The 20,458-nt window shown below is 38.7% G+C and overlaps 1 pseudogene; it reads left to right on the forward strand.

Moving 5' to 3' along the window:
- The first annotated feature begins 14,780 nt into the window (after positions 1 to 14,780).
- LOC132007162 (large ribosomal subunit protein eL6-like) overlaps positions 14,781 to 20,458 on the forward strand; it is a 12,768-nt pseudogene continuing 7,090 nt past the window's right edge.

Here is a 20,458-nt window from a genome sequence, read left to right on the forward strand (position 1 = left end):
TTAACTTTCACATAAACTACCTGCACACAAACCCAGTCTCAGGGTCAGTCTCTGGGAGTACAATGCTGAGATGATCCCTTTCAGCGAAAGCACTTATCTCCTACTCCACAGAGAGAACAGACATGCCAGCCCAATCCTGGCAGACGTGGTCTTATAACCCTGGTACCCCAGTTAATGAAACCTACAGCCATACTTCTCTCCCACCTTTCAACTTCAGTAGAAGAGGTTTCTGTTCTTTTACTTAACATTACTCCCTTGGTATGTTATTTACATTCATTAGATGTAAAACTTTTTTTTTAAGATTTTATTTATTTGACAGACAGAGATCACAAGTAGGCAGAGAGGCAGGCAGAGAGAGAGGGAAGCAGGCTCCCCGCTGAGCAGGGAGCCTGATGCGGGGCTCGATCCCAGGACCCTGAGATCATGACCTGAACTGAAGGCAGAGGCTAACCCACTGAGTTACCCAGGCACCCAGATGCAGAGTTTTTTAAAAAGAATTTTTTTTTTACCTTGAAGTAATTTCAGATTTATAGCTTTTTTTAAAAGTATAAATAATCCCCATATACCTTTCTACCAGATCTCCTAAATGTTAACAGTGTACTGTGTTTATTTCATCACTCTCTTGCCAGATTTCTTTCCTTTTTTTTTTTTTTTCCTTTAAGATTTTATTTATTTGGGCGCCTGGGTGGCTCAGTTGGTTAGGAAACTGCCTTTGGCTCAGGTCATGGTCTCCAGGTCCTAGGCTCCAGCCCTTAGTCAGGCTTCCTGCTCAGCAGAGAGTCTGCTTCTCCCAATGACCTCTCTCCTCTCATGCTCTCTCCCTCTCTCTCTCTCTCTCTCCCTCCCTCTTAAATAAATAAATAAATAAGATTTTATTTAAGCGAGAGGGAACACAATCAGGGGGAGTGGGAGAGGGAGAAGCTGGCTTCCCACTGAGCAGGGAACCCAATGTGGGGCTCCATCCCAGGACCCCGGGGTCATGACCAGAGTCGAAGGCAGACACTTAATGACTGAGCCACCCAGGTGCCCTTCTCACTGGATTTCTTTTTAAACTGTGAGGAAGGACCTTTTTAAAAATTATCCAACACATTGAGGACTAATCTTCTTGTTTTATGCTTTTATACAACATAACAAAAATGAATCAGAAAAGCACCATGACCAAAGAAGATAAACAAGATACAAGCTCCTAGTTTTTAAATATTTAGCTTCCCTGGGTATCAAATAACAGTCAAATAGTTCTAAAAATTTCTAAATGTTTATTTTCCATTTCCATATTTATCATGTTTCAGACCAGTAACTCACAATTCCTGGGCTGGCAGGTGTCCACCAACCACAATGCGTGGCATTACTGCTGTGAACATCCATTGTCAGAGTTCGCACTCCCCAACCTTGACATTTCAGCCTCCCCTTTGACCACAATAACCCTTTCTTTCATGAATGTGCTCAAATATTTGCCTTCTTAAAACAACAATGACAACTCACAGTCCCATCTCTGGGTACCATCTTGTCTTTTTATCCCTATGAACAAAGGTTTTCATTTCCTATCACTGAATCTTCTACTCATTCCTTGGTGCCCTGTAAATCTACTGTCTCCATCGTTCAGGAAACTGTTCCTGCAGCAAACCTGGTGACCTTCTAGATGCTGCGTCCATGAAATACATGGGCCACATTTCAGTCCTTACCTCGTGAGATTTCTCTACAACTTTCGAGAAGTGGGCCATGCCCCTCCTTCTTCAACCTTTCTTCTCCCTTGTTTTTTGGGCTAGGACTCTCTTTTGGGTTTCCTCCTACCTACATTCATCTTTCCTCAGGACTTCTCAGTTTCCTTTCAAACATTCTGTCCCCAGAGACTTCTTTTTTGTTGTTTTTTAAAGATTTTTATTTATTTATTTGATAGAGAGAGATCACAAGTAGGCAGAGAGGCAGGCAGAGAGAGAGAGGGGGAAGCAGGCTCCCCGCTGAGTGGAGAGCCCGATGTGGGGCTTGATCCCATGACCCTGAGATCATGACCTGAGCTGAAGACAGAGGCTTAAACCACTGAGCCACCCAGGCGCCCCCCCGACCCAGAGACTTCTATTTCCATTCTCTAATCTCTCTTCTTGAGTGAACACTTCCATTCACATGTTTCAGTAGACATCTTTTACTGATGATTCCAAAATCTCTATCTGGAGCCCCAACTTCTTTCTTAGAGTTACAGTTTGTCCCACACGTTGGCCCAAACTAACCTCATTCTGACTGCCACCTTGTGAAGTCACTTTATTTGGTTTTGTTAACTTTTCTAATTTCTAGTTTTTGTGTCTGTAAAATGGGAATAACAGCTGACTGAGAGGAGTCCTGGGAAGATTCAATGAAGCAATGCAAGTGGGAGTACTGAAGCAACGCCTGACCCCAGTAGGTCCCCGATAAACAGCAGATAGGACAATTAGCTCCTTCCTCCTGGATTTGCTTCTCGTTTTCATCCTTTATCTTATTGAACGTGGCTAAGGCCCTATCAGATTGTTCCTCCTCTCTCCCTTTCGTCCTTCAATGCATACTCACTGAATGTGTGCTATATGCACGGTGCTGTGTTAGGTGCTAGGGAGAAAACACTAAGACAGATCATCCCAACCCTCATTAGATTTATACTCTCGTGGGTAACACAGATGTTAAATAATTCACTACAGTATACAAGCTTAGGTGTCACTTTTAATTTTTCTCTCTCCCTTATCCTTATTCCCTAATCTGACCTCAATGAGTGATCAAATCCTTTCTATTTTTTCTATCTCTAAAGTCCATTCCTTCCTTGAACTTTGCACAGCCCAATACAGTAGTCACTAGCCATATGTGGCCATTTGAATTTAGATTTAAATTAATGAAAATAAAAATGCCGTTCCTTAGTCTCACTGGTCATAGTTCAAGAACTCAGTAGAAACATGTAACCAGGGGCTATCAGAGCAGCTCTAGAACATCACTGTCACTGTCTATTGCTGTCTACTGGACAGCACTGTTCTAGCTTCAATGTCCTAGAGCAGATCCTTATCATCTCTTTCCTAGACTACTGAAATGACCTGGGTATTAGCCTTTCAGCCATTAATCCTAACTCCTCAATCTATGTTCCACTGGTTTCCTAGAATGGTTTCCAGAATGTGAATATAACCATGTTACTCCTCTGTTAACAATTCTTTAATACCCCTCCACTGTATTTTTTGTACCCTAATAATAGCCTACATTATGTGGCACTAGCCTAACTCTCAGCTTTAATCTTTTGCAATTCACTCTACAGCATCACATGCTGAAGTAATGTGATCTAGAACAGCCAAAACAATTTTAAAGGGAACAACAAGTTGGAGGACATACATTACCTGAATTTAAGTCTTATTATAAAGCTATAGTGATAAAGACAGTGATGAGATGAGTGATAAAGACAGTAGACACATCAATGGGACAGAATTAAAGGTCCAGAAATAGACCCAAAATATATGGTCTGTTGATTTTCGATAAAGTCACCAAGAAAACTCAGTGGACAAAGGATAATATTTTTCAACAAACAGTGCTTACACAACTGGGTATCCATATGGGGAAAAAAATAACTGCTGTTCTCCTCCTTGTGCACTCTATCTCTCTGTGTCAAATAAATAAAAACTATTTTTTTAATAATTTTTTTTATTTTTTATAAACATATATTTTTATCCCCAGGGGTACAGGTCTGTGAATTGCCAGGTTTACACATTTCACAGCACTCACCTTAGCACATACCATCCCCAATGTCCATAACCCAGCCACCCTCTCCCTCCCCCCTCCCCCAGCAACCCTCAGTTTGAATAAAAACAATTTTTAAAAAAGAAATATATTTAATGAATAAAGCTCAGTCCTTACCTATAATAAATCTTATCAGATTGTATACATATATATACACACACATCATATGCAATGTGATCTAAACAAATACATATACATTAATATATACTATATTATGTTATAGTATGCTATTTATGAATAATTTTATACTGATTATATTAATATATTATGTAATATATCACTTTAGATCATAGTACATATGAATAATGTATTATACATGTAATGTTATGTGTATAATAATATATGATTTGTATATATATATGATGTGCAATAAATTAGAAATGGATCACAGATGGAAATGTGAAAGCTTAAACTACAAAACTTCCAGAAGAAAACATATCAGAAAATTCTTGTGATTCCATTTTAGGGAAAGATTTCTTAGATAAGACATGAAAAACACAAACCATTAAAAAAATGGATAGGGGCACCTGGGTGGCTCAATGGGTTAAAGGCTCTGCCTTCGGCTCGGGTCATGGTCTCAGGGTCCTGGGATGGAGCCCCGCATGGGGCTCTCTGCTCAGCGGGGAGCCTGCTTCCCTTCCTCTCTCCCTCTGCCTGCCTCTCTGCCTTCTTGTGATCTATGTCGAATGAATAAAATCTTTTTTAAAAAATGGATAAACTGACCTTTAACAAAGTTAGAAACTTTTGCTCATCAAAGACACCATTAAGAAAATTAAAAGGTAAGCCTAAAAGATGAGAGAAAATGTAATACATAACATCTGAAAAAGAACTTAGATCTAGAATATACAAAAACATGTTATGCCTCAAAAAATCAGAAAACCACCCAATTAAACATGGGCAAAAGACTTGAACAAGAACTTTATAAAAGAAGATAAACAATTGGCCAGTAAGCACATGAAAACATATTTAACATCTTTAAAATATATCCTGAATTTTCAGGAAACATAAATGAAACTATGATGAGATACCACTACATGATCACTAGGAGGACCACAATAAAAAGTCAACAGCCACAAGAACGACATCATGCATTGGAAACACTGGAACTGTTATACACTGCTAGTGAGAAAGTGGAATGGTAAAACCACTTTGGAAAACTTCTGTCAGCTTCTTAAAAAGTTAAGCACTTATACTGCCCAGCCATTCCACTCCTGGGTATTTTCCCAAGAGAAAAGAAAATACATGAACCCAGAAAGACACATACATGAATACTCATGCCCATTTTAGTCATAATTGTCCCCAGGTGAAAACAACGTGAATGTCTGTCAACAGATGAATGGATAAACAACATGTGGAATAGCCTTATAATGGAATACTACTTGGCAATAAAAGGAACAGATTACTGACACACACAGCAATATGAATAAATCTCAAAATCATTTTGGTGAGTGAAAGAAGCCAGACACAGAATTGTATGTGTTGTAGGAGTCCATTTGTATAAAATTTTAGAAAAGACTAATGAATCCATGGAAACAGAAAGTAGATCACCATTGTCCTGGGGCCAGGGCTGGAGGGAGGGACAGGCGGTCCCTAGAAAATTGGAAATAGGACAGGGGTCCTAGAAAATTGGAAATATTCTGTAAATTCTTTGTAGCAGTGATTTCACAGGTGTACACACGGATCAGACCTTCCTGAATCGCCTTATATTGAGGTCCTAGTTCCTCGTATGATGACATTTGGAGATGGGGCCTTTGGGAGGTAATTAGAGTTTGATGAGGTCACAAAGGTGGGGTTATCATGACGGGATTAGCACCTTATAAAAAGATACACCATGTTCTTCTCTTTCTCTCTGCTGTGTGAGGGTGTGGTAAGAAGGCAGCTATCTGTAAGCTCTCATCGAACTGGCCATACTGGCATCCTGGTCTCAGACTTTCAACCTCCAGAACTTTGAGAAATAACTTTCTATTGTTTAACCCACCCAGTCTGTGAGATTTTGCTATGGCAGCCTGAGCTACTGTATCATGCATAGTCAGTAAAATGCAAGCTAAAATGACACTGAAGTATGATTGCATACCCATCAGACTGGTATACATTTAAAGGGTTTTGTAAAGATAGTAACAGACAAACTCCTAGAGAGCAACTGGGCAATATCTTTAAATGTTGAAGATTTTCATCCCCTAGGACCCAGGAATTTAACTGTGATCAGTTATCTAAGAAACTCCCACACACAGGCACAAGCCCTAAGCCACCCCCTCCAAAAAAAAAGTTTGCTGCAGTCTTTTTTTGATGTGGCAGAATATTTGATAGTTCTTCAAAAATAGTGAATAAACAGTGCTATGCTTATATCATGAAACTTTATTCAGCAATAAAAATAAACTCCTTAAACCCTACCCTATCAATGGAGAACCAGCTCCAGAAGCCAATGACAATTTTCGCTGATTGCTGATTTCTTCAGATTTATTCTCAGTGCCAAATAGTGTTAAGAAAGAGTGTGGAAAAGGTTTCCATACAGAATCAAAGGAATTTCATATTGATTATGGCCTGTCCTACCTACTAATTTCTTGACCACAAATAATTTATTAAAGTTTTCTGTATCCCTGGCCTTATAGTAACAAGATTTTCTGTTATCTACAAGCGATGAGAAAAAGTTGTGAAGCCGGCTCAAACTCCATATTGGACAAAGAAAAAAAGCCTGGATGATAGCAGATTTGTTTGCAAATGGTCTACTGAATATGTTGGGCCCATGGATGGGACCTACTACTCAGAAACAAAGATTTCTTTCATAGTATGACTGCTTACTCACAATGCACCTGGTCACGCAAGAGCTCCAATGGAGATGGACAACAAGTTCAATGTTTCTGTGCCAGATAATACCACACCCATTCTGAAGCACACAAATCAAGGAGGAATTTTGACTTTCAAGTCTTATTATTTAAAAAATTCATTTTGTAAGACTTTACCTGCCCTACATAGTGATTCCTCTGATGGATCTGGGCAAAGTAAATTGAAAACCTCTGCAAACAATAAATGGATTTTTTTTAATCTTACCAATACTTTAAATGGATAGTTTATTGAACATAAATTATACTTCAATAAAGTTAAAAAACATTAAATTCTGAAGTCATATTGAATCCTTTGCAGTTGCTCACACATGTCATATTTTCTCATGCCTCCATGTCCTCATACATAGTCTTCCTTCTCGTAGGACATGCCCTTAACCCCCTCACCCCAAATATCCAGCTTTGCCTGGCTAACTCTTCTTCTTTTAAAATTTGTTCTAGGTTGCCTAGAGGGCTCAGTCAGTTAACTGGAGCCCCAGGGTCCTGAGATCAAGCCCCACTGGGATGAAGCAGGCTCCCTGCTCAGCAGGTAGTCTGCTTCTCCCTCTTCCTTTTCCCCTCCCATCCCCACTCATGCTTGCTTGCTTGCTCTCTCTCTCCAATAAATAACAAATAAAATCTTTAATAAATCTTTATTAAAGATTAAAATCTTTAATAAATAAATATGAATCTTTAAAAAAATAAGATAAAATTAGTTCTAATGTCTGTTGACCTGAAAACATTTTCTCAACCAAATGTGAGCTAGCAGCCCTCCTAATTGTTCCCATAGCATTCTGTGTTGAACCTAATCAACACATGGAGAAAGAATATCATAAAAAGCTCCTGTCCCCTGTATCAAAGTCAGCATGGTGAGTTCCCTCCAGAGTCCCAACAGCCTGGCTACTGAGAGATCTCCTAGAGTATCAGTTATAACTCTGGTAAAAATATCTCAAGGATTTCATCTTTAGCCCAGGCTCAGAAACATGATCTTTGTCAGCACACTAAAAGTACATTCAAGTTCACAGGACATAATAAGGAAAAAACTATCCCAGGAACCAAAATACCACAAATCCAGATAACCAGCAGGTTTTCTTCCCTTGCAGACCAAAAACTGTCTTCAATTTACACTTGGGACATGGGTAGAAAGAATTTACTCAATTAGGAAATTCTATGTTGCTTTAGAAACAGAACTGGGGGGGCGCCTGGGTGGCTCAGTGGGTTAAAGCCTCTGCCTTCAGATTCGGATCAGGTCATGATCCCAGAGTCCTGGGATTGAGCCCCACATCGGGCTCTCTGCTCAGCAGGGAGCCTGCTTCCCCCTCTCTCTGTCTCTGCCTGCCTCTCTGCCTACTTGTAATCTCTGTCTGTCAAATAAACAAATAAAAATCTTAAAAATAAAGAAGAAACAGAACTGGGACCCATAAGTAGAAATCACTGGTATTAGATGTTTGCTCATTATTACCATGACAGTAGTTCAAAAATGGGATCAACTCTCTCAAATATTATATGCATTTCCTGTCTCTGGAACTGCTGGAAATAGTTGATTGACCCTCTGCCATGAAGTAGCAGATAATGCCAACCATACCAATGTAAAAGGGACTTAAGGTCATTAAATTTCCAACTTTCAGACTCTATGCATTTTCTCATCTCACATCCTAGCACACAGATGTGCATGACATACTATAGGCTAATCCATAGTACAAAATAACATTTTGTTCCATTGATTGACATTTCTGTACTTTTTAAGTCTCAGCTGCTACAACCTTTCTAAGTTTCCTCATCTGTAAAATACCTTTCTTGAAAAATTGGGGAAAAGTTAAATAAGATAATATGTATCAAGCATGTAGTTTATGTTAAATATTTAATAATTATTAATACTCTTACTGCTCAGTTTATACATGAAAGACAACTGATGAGAAGAACATCCAGATATTAATTTCAAGTACTTCTCACTCTGGTTTCACAAACTCCCCAAGACCAAGAGCCTTTTGAGGTTGGGTCAGTTATTCATCTTTGAATATCTAATGTCAAGCTCAGTGCCAAGAACTTACTGGCTCTTAATACTGTTTGCTGAATAATTAAGTGACCCAGGAGATCTTGGTTGGGTGCCTTTCCCCAAAAGTTCTGGATGGTTCTTCAACTCAAGCAGCTCATTTTTTCCACTGGGTAGTTCAACAATAACCACAAGAAAAACAAAAGCCAGCCAGGAGGCCATATGAAGAATCCGGGTAGCGAAAACAGTTATACAGCCAACGTGGATCTTATCAAGCTCAAGGGAAATAGGGAGAAGGAAGAAATAGATTAAATTCAGGGAAGGGGGCGACATCATTCTCTGTAATTGTAGTCACCAAACAATCACACATCTGAGAAGCATTAGTCACCTGTATAAATACTATGAGTCATGCTGTCCTTTATGACAGCATGTACAGGGTTGCATTTTATGGAGTTGAAGCTCAACCTGACATATTTACAGTACAATCCCACATCACATCCTCTCCAGTTATTGCGACAACGCCTAGAGTTCAGTTTGAGATAGGAAAGACTACGTCAATGAAGTGAAAGCAGTATGAAATGTCAGAAGAGATCCAAAGAGATAATGCATCTGAAAATGTTCCCAAAACTAGAAATATTATTTAAAGCCAAAGTGATATTCTTATTACCCAGGTCCATCAAGTCACAGAATGCATGGGGCAGATTTGCACTTGTTTCATGTATTTGTTCAAGAAATAATAACAATGATGAAGAGATAATTTGATGGATGACATTGATAAGTGATTTTCCTTAATTATAAGCCATTACAGCTACATACAAAAGTTAACTACAAAATTTTTAAAAGATGATATCTGTTTTCTAGCCTATATACTTGGTATGAAAAGAACTATAATAGAAGTCATTGTAATTCATATTTAGATATATCTGGTAAAAAAAAATAGAGAGGCTTTTGTTGTTATTGATGTGATAGGACTTAAAATTAGACAGACTGTCAGTGTATCAGTTCTCGTATGGAAATCAAAGACATATCAATCAATTAAGAAGCAAATTATGGAGCATTTATAATGGCTCCTTCATCCTGGGGTCTCTGGGAAGTTTAAAGAACTACAGGCTATACAATTAACTTTCAAGTAGTTTATACTAAGAGTTCAGAATAATACTATATTGCTTTCACTTTATTAATGTTGTCTTTCCTATCTCAAACTGAAAATAACAGTGCACCTAAGTGCCAAATTGTACTATCAGGAAAGATGGGAGGAATTCAAAGTATTTTGTCAAGGACCAGTATTTTGTCTAGTATTTTTGTCGCACCATTCAACAAAATAGAATTGTTTAGGATTAGGCTGTACTAACTGTTCTGTGTAAGAAAGACTGCGATCTAGAGGTTACAAGTATGGCACTTCAGCCAGATTGCCTAGGTTTGATTCCCAATTAGCTTATTATCTATGTTTCCTTGACCTTATTTTTTTTAAAGATTTTATTTATTTATTTGACAGACGGAGAACACACGTAGGCAGAGAAGCAGGCAGAGAGAGGAGGAAGCAGCCTCCATGATGAGCAGAGAGCCCGATGCGGGGCTCAATCCCTGAACCCTGGGATCATGACCTGAGCTGAAGGCAGAGGCTCCAACCCACTGAGCCACCCAGGTGCCCCATGATGGATCCTTTTAAAAATGTAAGCAAAAGCACGCTGTTTGCCTGGTTAAATCCATTCAATGACTCCGCATCTCTCACTCCCCAAACCCAGCCCACACCAAGAAGCAAATTAAATATTCCTTACAATCATATACAGTAATCTCTCTGAGAATTCTTTTAATTTTCTCTATCTTGTTATACTTCCAGTGTTGTTTTTCTGCCTTTAATTGGACTCTGCAAATCAGTCTTTCTGAGCCCCAGACCTGTTTGCTTTCCCTAGAATCCTCCTCCTCTGAAGTCCTAGACTAGATTTGGCCTCTGTGAACACAGAACACTTTGTAATTCTCTTTCCTTAATATTTATTTGCAGTTGATAGTTTAGCATCTTTATTCTTAGTAGTACATAAAATGTGTGAGGATAGGTACTGGTTTTTTCAATTTAAATATTATCTAGATAACATACAGCGCAATATTGGCTTCAGGGGCAGGATTTGCTTTGTTTAGTTCAATGTTGAATTCCCAGTACTTCATGTCATTCTAGGCATATCAGAAGCAATCAATTAATATTAATTGAAGTATGGAAGGGAAGTAGAAAAACAACCTATTAAGGCACTAGTCACATTTTTCCTTACCTAACCCTATCTCCTAGTTGATCCTATACCCTCAACACACACTTCACCATTATCACTGAACTTGGAAAACCAGATCTTTTTTGTTGTGCCCATGACCCAAGCTCTCTGCTCCTTACCATCTGTACCACTGGACAAAAACCACAAAGCCCTGACTTTTGGTCTCCTTAACTAATTGTGTAACATAAAGGACAGATCCCTTCTTCCCCTTGCCCTCAGGGTCCTCATCTATACCAGAGAGAATATGATGGGGTGATACTGACACTCTAGCATTTGAAATTCTGTCAAACACTCCTATCTGCAGCACCCCATTTTGTGACAATTTACCCCAGTAAACAATGGTGTGTCAAAGCCAGCTTTTATGGGCTCTCTCAAGTCAACTGTGGGCATCCCTTCTCAACCTTGAGTTCAGTGACATCATATTGGTAGTTTGAAATTAGCCGGAGTAGGATTCCATATACCACAGTAATCAACAAAAGTTATAAATGAAGGAGTTTTGGGGGTACTGATTGTTAAACATTTCCTGGGACACCACTGACTGTAAGCACCAGCTGCTACGATGGAACAGTGACCAGCCCTAGGTTAAAAATTAGCACTAGTGATATGTGGAGCAAGAAGCATTGATGTAGGTACTCTATAAGTGGACACGGAACACTAAAAAGAGGGGGAAAAAACAGGTCTGGGATGGTGTATTTTATTTTTTTCCCCCTTACCAAATATTTATTTTTCTCCCTTTATCAAATATTTGGGGTTTTTTTTCAGTGTTCCAAGATTCATTGTTTATGCCCCACACCCAGTGCTCCATACAATACGTGCCCTCCACAATACCCGCCACCAGGCTCACCCAACCCCCCACCTCCTCCCCTCCAAAACCCTCAGTTTGTTTCTCAGACTCCACAGTCTCTCATGGTGGTATATTCTAGTTTAGGATTACCTTAAGGCAGACTCTGAGACACAGCTTTGAGTGAAGCTGGGAGGTGATCCAGGGGAACAGCAGTGTGAGTCAGAAAAGGGACGAAAACCCATGCAAGGCACATTAATGAGTTGCTGTTGGTTATGGGCACCTGAGGCCCAGTTCCACTGGACATACACAGGAGATTGTATAGAACATGCCTCAGAACTGTTTCAACAGAACATGAGGGAGCTGAGGTATTGATCCACAACTCCTACCTAACATTGACTAAGCTGTTTCTGCGGGCTTTGTGTCCATAGATTTTTTTTTTTTTTTTTTTTTTTTTTTTACTATCCCTATATTCCAAAGCACACATCTGTAGCCAGGAGAAGTTCCCAGAGAATCACATGTGCTTATGATAAGAAACATTTGGCCCATAGAAGAATAGTAAGTATCTGCTAAGGAAGGATAATAATATGACAAAGACGGGCTCCTGAGTGGCTCAGTGGGTTAAGCCTCTGCCTTCAGCTCAGGTCATGATCCCAGGGTCCTGGGATCGAGCCCTGCACTGGGCTCTCTGCTCAGCGGGGAGCCGCTTCCCCCTCTCTTTCTCTGCCTGCCTCTCTGCCTACTTGTGATCTCTCTTTCAAATAAATAAATAAAATCTTTAAAAAAATAATATGACAAAGAAATTAATGGCATGGACTCAGCATTGGAGAAGACACTTGACTAGGGATATTCAGCCTCAGATTGCTCCTTTCCAGCCAAAAGCCAAGATGTATCCTCATACCCCTGTAGCATCCCACTGGAGTGGAGACTGAGGTCATTCTCCAGTAACCCACTGCAAGTAATTTTGAAGGGCAGTGAGCGTCACTACATTGAAACATTAAGAAATTTGCGTAAGAGAATGTTAAGAAAAACATAGCTAGAACAGTAAAATTATTAGGAAAAACTCTGGAATTCAAGTTTGAACAGTTAGAAAGAATGAGAATCATCTAAAACTGAAAGAAAATAATTTATATGCAGAAATGAATGGGGGGGTTCCACAGCACAGGGTTAATGACTAAAAGAGAAGAACATTCCAAGATGAACCAAAGAGACATTATTCTTATATGTTGTTGGTTTCACCCATTTCTAGTACAGTATATCTGGATATTACAATGATGTTCTACATTGTATCTAATTTGTTATATCTAAATTCATCTCAAATTATGTAGTGCATACTGTTTTGTTTACCCCACAACATGTGTTTATGTTTTTCAAATTAATCCTTCAGTTATTATTATAAACTCTTAAAGGAACTCCAAGTGTTAATAAAACCTTTGCATCCAACCAGCAACTGCCATCTGGATTCTGGTGTCCAGAGGAGAAGAGATGAAGAGCACTGTGATAAAATAGTTCTCGAACAAGGTCTGTCCTGTTAATACAGTAACCCACAATGGAGGGAGGAACCAGGAATGGATGTGGGGCAGAGAACAGTGAACTGGATAGTCTAAACATCAATCTGCTTTCATTCATAAAGAAGTTAAATACGTAAGTTCTATGGCAGCATTTCTCAAAATGTGGTTCAAAAACCCCTAGAGATCCCCAAGATCCTTTCAGTAAGTCCATGAGGTCAAAACTATTTTCATAATAACACCAAGATTTTATTTGCTTTATTTGCCCTCACTTTCTCATGAGTGTACAGTGGAATTTTCCAGAGGCTATATGACCCGCAAGGATGCCATCACTCTCACAGCTAGTGGAACATGTGTTTTTGTGTTCTTATGTTTCAAGTTTTCTCAGTTTTTATTTCTAATCTGGTAAATATTGATGGAGAGAGCCCACATAAACAAAAGCTCTTTGACGTCCTCAATAATGTTTAACAAGTCCAAGGGTAAAATGTTTGAGAATCACTGTTCTATGGTATACTTCAGCAGTAATATTGATGCAAGGCATCTACTACAAATAAAGATTAGATAACTTTAGGAAACATTAAGAATATATTTAACTCAAAACATTTTAGAGGTAGAAGGGCCTATAGTTGTTACCTAATCATTATTTCAGTAGGTGAGGAAAATGGCATTCAGAGATATTTATTCTCCAACTTACAGAGGTAGGTAACAAAAGGGCAGGATTAGAACACAGGACTTGTAAATGTTTAGCAGTTTTTTTGTTTTTTCTTTTGAATCTTACAAAGTCCTGTCACAGACCATCCATTTCATTCTTTAACCTTCAGGTGGAACCATACAGATGTGTTGGGGACATGAGAATGAATCTGTCTGTGAAAACACATTCGAAATCAACTGACACATTCTGAATCAGAAAGGCTAGAAATAAATTTAATGAAATTATTATCTCTCAAGTTCCCTCTCCTATCACTTAGTAAAGAAGCTGAGTCTATTTATTTCAAAGCAACATAGGGAGATGCCCCATTAAAGTAATTGCAAAGAAATTGATCTTGTCAGTCATCTCAAGGTCACCTTGTCAGATCCTTCCTCTTACTCCTGAAGAAGACACTTCCTAAATTCCCCAGTATCTTCCTAATATTTCTGCTAAGCTGCAAATGTAGCTTCATTGACAAAACAATAGAAGCATATGACTCATATGCCAATAATGGATATAACAGTGCTTTATGAACAAGAATGGATGATATGAAAGTTTTGACTGTTATAACGCTATGTTCAGTTTGGCTCAAAAACTGGTTCCAGATCCATTTCTGAGGCATTCTCAAGGTTTCTGGAGACATTAGGAGGTAGTGATTGAAACTACTCATTCCTCCATCAGAGAAAGGTAGGTTCACACCCTGTATCTACCACTTAAGGACCATGTGACCTTTGGCAAGAAACCTAAGCACATAAGCCTCGAATTTCTCAAATGTGTAAAATGGAGGTGATAACAGTACTTGCTTCACCAAGTTGTAAGGATTAAAGAAGATAAATGCAGTAGGAGGCACACAGAAGATGGTGAATGCGATTTAGTTACCTTTGGATATTCCTCTTATCACCGTCCTAAGTATTAGAATTAATGCATCACCACAAAGCCAGACTTCAGAGACTGGTGTGGTAAAGCAGGAAGGTGCTGAGAAATTCCCAACCATGACGGGTGCCATATTGAGAATGGGAGCAAGACGCAAGAACTCCTCAGTCTTGGAAGAGCCTAAGAAGCACCAGTCCTGGGATCAGAGAAAATGGGTTTGAAACTCACACCTGTCAGAAAGATTGGAGTTGATAAGGGCTGGGATTTGGGTCTGTATTAGAGTTGGGGTTGGAAAAAACTGAGATACAAACTGCAGATATTTCCAGGCCTTTTTTTTTTTTTTTTTCTTGTAAGACCCGTCCTTCCCAAAGTGATCTACTCTCTATCCAGATGCATATTCCACTTCCAGTTTCTGTTAATAAAGTAAGAAAATAGATGAAGTATTGGTTGATAAGGAGGGACTTGGCCTTGCGGCATCTGTATTTCAAACCAGGCTCAGGAGGATAAACAGCTTTCGTGCCCAAAGGATGGTCTTTCCGAAGGGGAAATGTCAGGCTACATATCACATCATTACACTTTCTCTACTATCTTGAGCAAATTGTAAAAGACATTTGGTATTATTTGCTGAGAAATAGGATATGAAATGACTAACTTTGCCTGAGGAAATAACTGCATGTATATTCAAAGACAACAAATTCAGCATCTGATTTTGAGCAAGGACACTGTGCCATATTCCAGACCCCAGGGGCTGACAACACTTAATTCAGATGAAGATCAACTTACAACTGAACCTTCCTGAATGAAGCCAGGCAATTATTATAGCATGCTGTTGCAGTAGAGGATACCTGCATTTTCTCTGCCACTGATCATTTATGTGAACTTGAACAAAATACTGAGCTTCCTAATTCTGTTCCCTCGTCTATAAAATAGGCATCTGGATAGTACCTGCTTCACAGGTTTGTCCTGAACGTTATGTGAGATAATACATGTGATTGACATGTACTAACAGATATGAGTTGTTTTTATTATCGGGTCAAAGAACAGATTCTAAGAAGCAAATCTTAACTGACTGGTCAAAATCAGCTGTCCATGATGTCAGGACAAACACTGACACTGGCGCTACGTATCAATACTAGGTAACTAACAAAGGAAGAAAAGTTGCTTAGATTTTACAAAAATAGCACCAATTATACTCATATAGGTAAAATATTTAACACTCTAATTTCCATATGGTTTAGTTTAATCCAACAACCATATTTGGATGTCTATTACATGCCCAGTATTAGCACATGAGAACACAGAAGAGGACACTGTCCTTGCCCTCAAGAAGCTCATAAGTTACTAGATCAGATGACTATGTAAACAAATAATTACAATGCATTACCTATATCCAGTGACAGAAATGCATATGAGATACAGTCTTAGCACAGAGAACAGAGGAAACAATATGGTGTAGATGAGTTATTCACAAAGTTCACAGCTCAGAAACTATTTTATGTGTACACTGGGACCTAGAGAGTTCAGAAACAGAACCGCTCCAACACACACACACACACACACACACACACACACATGCACACTCAACTGATTTTCAACAAATGTGCCAAATTAATTCAGTGGGAAAAGGATAGTATTCAACAACTGGTGCTTGAACAATTGGATACCCATATGGAAAAAAAATAATCTCAAGCTTTGCATTATACTGGAATATGATTAGTAGCCCTAAATAAGGGATTTGTATCCAAAACATGTTTTTTTTTAAAATATTACAATCAAGAATAAGAAAACAACAAATTAACTTTTAAAAATGGGCAAAAGGAAAAATGATAAAATAAAAATGGGCAAAAGGTTTGGATGAATACCAAAGCCAGCTGATAAGCACAAGGCAATATGTTTAACACCATTATTCATTACGGAAAAACAAAACCGTAATATGATGCCACCACAAACCTACAGGAATGGTTAAAATTAAAAAGACTGACCGTACTGTAGTTTAGCAATCAAATTTTCACACTTTGCTGCTAGGAATTAATAATGGTATAGCCACTTTGGAAAACAATCGGGCTGTTTCTCTTAATGCTAAAACTTACAGTACCATAAGGCACAGAATCCCTCTAGGAGGTATTTATCTAAAAGAAACAAAAATGTATGTCCATGGAAATATCTGTATTCCAGTGATCATGATGGTTTCAGTCATAATGGTCCCAAACCGGAAACGGCACAAATGTCCAATCTACCAGTGAATGGTTAGGTACGAGGTAATAGACCTATATAAGAGAATACTACTCAGCAGTGAAAAGGAACAAACCACTTATGAAAGTAACAACATGGTTGAATCTCAAATGCATTTAAAGTGAAAGAAGCCAGACTCAAAAGATCACATACAGTGTGAGTCCATGTATACAAAATTCTAGAAAAGGCAAAACTATGACGAAAGAAAGCATGTCAGTAGTTACCAGGGCCTAGGGTGGAGAGGACTGACAGCAAATTGGCAGGAAGGGCCTTTCTGAAGTAATGGCCATGCTCTATATCTTGTTCGTGGTGATTAAATACCTGCATACATTTGTTGAAATTCATCTAACCGTGCAATTTAAATTGGTGAATTTTAATGTATGCAATATATATGTCAGTGAAGCTGCTTTTTCAAAACAATCATTTATGGGTTCCATCTGAAGAAACGGTTCAATTGTCTGATTTTCTTAAAAAATGCAAATTTTAGGGTACTGAAACTTTAAGATGTACAATTCTTCAAAAAACATTTAACATTATCATAAAGCTGGTTGTGAATAAGATCAGTGTAAATAACATTCAACATAGTCCCAAAATAAAAACTGTTAAAAACAAAGGATTTATGAGCAGTATTTCATTATAATTTACAAAGTGAATCATTCTTTAAGTAAAATAAAAGAAACTCTCCGATTCAAATATATTAAAAATAGAGGTACCTTAAGATAAAATTATGTGTCTAACTGAAAAAAATCTTAATTTAAGAAAACCTGATATATGAAATTTTGGACATGCACATTAAGTGATTATTTGCTTCATAAAAAGTTTCACACTCAATTTACTTTAACAGTAAACTTCTCTATTCCATTTAAAATGACTTAAGAACACATTTTTAGAAAGGTGCCCCAAACTACTGAGTATAAACAAGAATCAGGAACTCTGAGCAGTCTGGCTACAATTATGTAATAATGATATATAATTACATACAATTATATAATAATAATGGGGAAAAGTAATCATAAATTTACTTACTTGAAATCTAAGCCCCCTCCTGACACTGATTAGTCAGGAAATTACTGGCTAAAGGTGAGACTCAAGGGGCGCCTGGGTGGCTCAGTGGATTAAGCCTCTGCCTTCAGCTCAGGTCATGATCTCAGGGTCCTGGGATCGAGCCCTGCATGGGGCTCTCTGCTCAGCGGGGAGCCTGCTTCCCCCCCCCCCCCGCCTCCTCTCTGCCAGCTTGTGATCTCTCTCTCTCTCTCTCTCTCAAATAAATAAATAAAATATTTTAAAAATAAAAAAATAAAGGTGAGACTCAAGATGTGAGCAATTCCCTTGTACTTGAAAAAAATTGAGGCCAGCATCTCTAAATCCTACCAAGGACAGAAACAAGTAAAAGACGTTAGTCTAATTATATTTTCCAGGATAAAGAGATACAGAGGGTGGTAGAAGATAATTCCAGTCATCCTCCTCATTAATTTTACAAACATAGTAAATAGTTTGAATCCTTATCTTTCGACCGCTAAAATCTGTTACATAAATTAAAGAAGTCTGGAGACTTTAGGTATTTTAAAACAAATTTATATATAGTGGGTAGCCAATTTACACTGCTCCTCCAAATTTCCCTGGAAAGAGACCAATGTGTAATCAACAGTTTTCTAAATAATCTATGCTATGATACCAAATGGATACAAATGTGGTGTCAACAAAAAATATTACTCAATAAATTATAATCTCACTTATTATTTTTAAAGTTTTTGTTATATTCTCTCTTTGATTTTTTATAACCATGCTGTGAGACATATAAGAAAAAACTGTACCCCAATTTCAGATCGGGAGAGACTCATTTGCCCTAGATCTCATACTGAATTTGTTATAAAGGGATTCCATGTTCTTTACACTATGCCCTAAAATATTTCTAGCTATTGAGAAGACTTTGTTTCAAGGAACTCTAAGACTTTCAGCATCACTGAATAAAGGTTTATTTGTTACAGTTTTAATAAATCTTTTTCTGATATGGCATAATGACCTGAAACTTGGAAACCTGAAGTTCTATCCTGACACTTAGCTAGTTACACGGACTTGATCAATTCCATAGAGCTTCAGAGCGATACTGACCAAGAGGGCTTTGTGCACGTAATGTTGCTGTAACATCCATCTGTGTGTGTACAGTGGGGGTTGGGAAGGAAGAGGCTAACTGTCAGAAACATAACACAACATGAAACACACAACATGAAATCAGCTTTGCAAATTGTGAAACATCTGTAAAGGTCCAATTTACTCTCCCATGGTCTGAGAATTACAAACTCTTTGTCACAACAGAAATTCAAAGCAAAGATAAACTGTAATGCAATCTCATGGAGAGATCTACCATGACCGTGGCAGAACACCAGAGCAACAAAAAAAGCTTCCTTCTTGTTCTTGTTTATATCTTCTTAAGACCTTCCATTTGACTTTAAATCTGCTAGGTTTCTTGAGGAGAACATCTTGTCTCCATTTAAGGGATCTCATTTAAGTTCCAACCCTGGCTCAAGCTGCCTTCTTCATATTCACATCCAGGACAACTGGAGAAAAATCACCCAGTCCTACAGACTCATGGTCTACAAATCAGCTAGGCCCCAGAATCACCTGTGAACTGTTTTCCTCAGCTCGGTCAGTTCCTGCAGTCAGTGCCTCCAGTGACTTTTCCAGTGCTGCTCTCATGCTCACTACTCATGTCCTGAAGTCCTCCCTCTCAGAAGACAGCTCTTCCTCTCCATGTACTTCCTTTAACTTCTCCATGTCCTCTCTTAGCTGACCTGAGCCGAAGGCAGACGTTCAATGACTGAGCCACCCAGGCACCTCATAAACATGCTCTTCTTAATTGCAATCCTAAACCTTAGCCTAAAAACAAGTCTAAAACACTCATACATTGCCATCAGTCTACTGTCCTTTTGTCTCTTTTCACATTTACTAAATTTATTGAAATGCTTGTCTACACCTTCTGTGTCTAACCCACCTAGTCACTTCTCAAATTGCTATAATCTAACTTTTACCCCACTGCTCTCCTGCAACTGCTATAATAAATCCCAACTGTCAACTACAAAGGGACCAGGTTTTTGTATTCTTGCACCTGTTTACTGCATTTGAAGTTGCACTTAATTCCTCTTTCTTGAGACTTCCTGCTCCCTTGACCTTTGTGCCTCTGTAATGCTCTCCAATCTCCACTGTGGACGATATCGGCTGATTCTTTCCACCCAGTACATCTCTCATCATTCTTCTGAGAGCAAAACTTTTTGATTATGGTGGGGCTGCCAATCATGGCACCTGGCCACATTGATTGGTACAGGGATGAGCATACAACTTACACTCAGCCAATCAGAGCCTTCCTCCAGGGATATTTTGTATTTGGAGTTATCAAGGAAATGCTCTCGTCTTTCTGGTTTTGGAGCTAAAAGAATATGAGCCTGGGGGCGCCTGGGTGGCTCAGTGAGTTAATCCGCTGCCTTCGGCTTAGGTCATGATCTCAGGGTCCTGGGATCGAATCCCGCATCGGGCTCTCTGCTCAGCAGGGAGCCTGCTTCCTCCTCTC

Source organism: Mustela nigripes, chromosome X (genome assembly GCF_022355385.1).
Source record: "Mustela nigripes isolate SB6536 chromosome X, MUSNIG.SB6536, whole genome shotgun sequence".
NCBI lineage: Eukaryota > Metazoa > Chordata > Mammalia > Carnivora > Mustelidae > Mustela > Mustela nigripes.